The sequence below is a fragment of the Nyctereutes procyonoides genome, unplaced genomic scaffold (genome assembly GCF_905146905.1).
Source record: "Nyctereutes procyonoides isolate TBG_1078 unplaced genomic scaffold, NYPRO_anot_genome, whole genome shotgun sequence".
Classification (NCBI taxonomy): domain Eukaryota; kingdom Metazoa; phylum Chordata; class Mammalia; order Carnivora; family Canidae; genus Nyctereutes; species Nyctereutes procyonoides.
The window spans coordinates 23,289,654-23,292,442 of NW_026575020.1; the positions used below are offsets into that span (position 1 = coordinate 23,289,654).

The following is a 2,789-nucleotide window of genomic DNA, read 5'->3' on the forward strand; positions in this document are numbered from 1 at the left end:
GCTCTCAAACTAGAAGGCCAGAGGCTCTGTGTTCTGTTCTAGATCCTGGAGGGAGCAACTGGGAGGAGGTCTGAGCAAGGGAAAACTGACAGTCAAGGGAACCATCTCTGGAGTAGTCTCTTCAGGGCTGCGTGTCACAACTAGAGTAGGAGGCAGGCTATAGGAATGGGGGCCTTTGCCGCTCTCGTCTTGCCCATCAGGGAGCACTGACTGTCCCTCTCTGGGTGGAGGAGCCAGGGTCATTGGACCTTCTCATGAGGTCAGGATGACCAGGCCCCACCGTGAAAGGGACTACTATTTGTCACCACTTGGCAGCCATGAGAGAGATGGGCGGGACAGCTTGAAGTCCCCTGACTTCTCCAAGGTCTGGGCTCCGAGAGAGAAAACAGAATTTCAGGCCGCAAGGTATTTAGGAAACATCTCTTTCAACTTTTGAAGGTTGCAGCTAAGCTGAGGTCCAGGGTGTGTTAGTGATTTAATAGAGGTCAGGGCATAAACCCGACACAGGTATCTCTTGCTGCCCAGCACCCCACTCTTTAAGCCAGTGACCCACCACAGGTGAGTGTAGATACCCATGGGCTCTCAAGGTAACCACAAGAACTCTGCTCCCATGCTCACCCTGGTACTTGAAACTGCTCCTCCTTTCCTCACCCACCTTAACCTGGGTCGCATCCTTGACCTTTGTCTCTGGTCCTTTACCTCTGGAGTCCCGTTTCCTCCATCTGTATGTTGACATCTTCTGTACCTCAACCCTCTTTTATTAATTTCAGCTTGGTTCATCACCCTGCCTCTGCAAGCGTGAAATTCTCTGCTCCAGCTGCAACAGGAAACCCAATACGTAACCTTGCAAGTTTCTTCTCATCAGGAATCCAACTGAAGGGATAAGATTCAAGGCAATATCCAATAGTTTGGGACCTTTCCTCTTCCTATTTCTGAATATCTGGAATCTGTCTCAATTTGCATTTACTAACAAGTCCATGATAACACTGAATCCTTAGCTCAGCATTCCCTTCAAAAGCCAAGAGCATTTCTTCCATTTACTGGAGCCTGAGGGAAAAAAAACCAATAGATTTCCCTGCTCCCTGAGCCCCACATCCTGTCTTCTGATAACTCCATACATCACCTCAGAGACTCTGCTGACATTCAATCCACCTGAAGCTCCCCACCGTTAAGGGTGCAATGGGGCCTCTGGAAAGGTAATGTGATTTGGGGTCATATTAACAGAAATATGGGATGAGGGAGGCGAAGTTCCATCCACAAAACTCTCTCTGGAGTACAGTATTTTCAGTGCTGAGGATCACAATTAAAGAAGGGGACAGACTAGAATGATTCAGGAATGAGAGGCCCTCAACATCGTGTCATATTAAATTGGGCTGTTTATCCTAGAGATGACTTGGGGAGTGTCATAACCGGCTAGGGGCCAGACTGAAAGGATCACACAGGCAGGCACCAGACTCACACCGTAATTTCACGAGGGCTGGGGAAGGGCTAAGCGCCTACCAGTCGGTCCAGCCACGCGGCCGGCTTCCTAGGCAACAGTGCGGGCAGTAGGCACAGGTGGACTCGCCTTTCAAGGAACACACGCAAACCAGAAAACACCGCTCCAGAAATTCCAACGTGCTTTCTGGGAAGTTCTGCCACCCTAAGACACGCAACCCCCGCGACACCAGGCCGCCCCCTCCCCCACCGGAGACATCAGAGCATGGGCCCTTCCCCGGGGCCCGCAGCGGCTCCACAGGGATCCCAGGAGAGTCTTGGGGGGGGGGAGGGGGGAGGGTGCGGCAGGGCGAGCGGGGCTGCGGGGGCACGAAATGCCACCGGGAAGCCCGGCGCGGCGGGGACCGAGCGGGCAACGAGGGGCCCCGAGAGCCCGGGCGCCCTGGCCCGGCCTGCGCGAGCGACTGCGCGGCCTCGGGGAGGGGAGGGACCGAGGGCGCCCGAATACAAGCTGAAAAGTAAAAACATACCGCGCAGTTAAGGGACGGCGCACGTGGGGGCCGCAGAGCCCCACCGCCAAACCCCAACCTCCAGCCCCAGGCACGGACGGGGTTCGAACCCGCGATCTTCGGTTTACGAGACCGACGCCTTACCACTTGGCCACCGCGCCTGACAGCCGAGCGAGCGGTGGAAGCTCTCAGTGGAGGGTAGGCGGCGCAGGCGCGGGAAGGGCGAGGCCCCGCCCCCGGCCCCGCCCCCGCCCCCGGGCCGCCCCGCCCCCCGGGCCGCGCGCCGGGACCCGCTCTGCCCGGCTCCGGGGCGGCTGCGGGCGCGGGCCGGGCACCAGCCTCCGGGCTGCAGCGGGACCCGAACTCGCGGCGCGCCTTCCGGGGAGACCCGGGGCAGAGGCCGCGAACGCCCGCGAGCCGGGGCCGGGTCGGTGCCGTGCGGCCGCAGGTTCGGCGGGCGGCGCCGGGGGCTCGGGCCGGGCCGCGCAGAGACGTGCGGGGCGCCGGGGGCGCGGGGCGGAGCGGGCCGGGCTCCGGGGCGAGGGGAGGCGACCTCCGCTCCTGCGGGCTCCGTCCGGCTCGTTCGCGCCGCGCCCTGGCCCGGGACACTCCGCGGAGGCGCTCCGTAGGCGAGGCGGCCTCGCCCGGGAGGAAGCTCCGCGGCCGCCCACGGAGACAGGGGTCCCCGGGCTGCGCGGGGCCGCAGGGCCGGCGGGGGAGCGCCCGGCGGAGGAAGGGGAGGGGAGGGGAGGGCGCGGCGGGGCGGGGCGGGGCGGGGCGGGGCGGGGCGGCGGGGCCCAGGGAGAGGGGTGCTGCGAGCCGGAGGGCGCGGCCGGGGAGAGC

At 62.2% G+C, this 2,789-nt stretch overlaps 1 non-coding gene across 1 annotated transcript; it reads right to left on the reverse strand.

Annotated features, from left to right (window-relative positions):
• Window positions 1–2,035: 2,035 nt before the first annotated feature.
• On the reverse strand, window positions 2,036–2,107 carry TRNAT-CGU (transfer RNA threonine (anticodon CGU)). The gene has a single exon. It is a non-coding gene; the product is annotated as a tRNA-Thr (tRNA).
• Window positions 2,108–2,789: the final 682 nt, after the last annotated feature.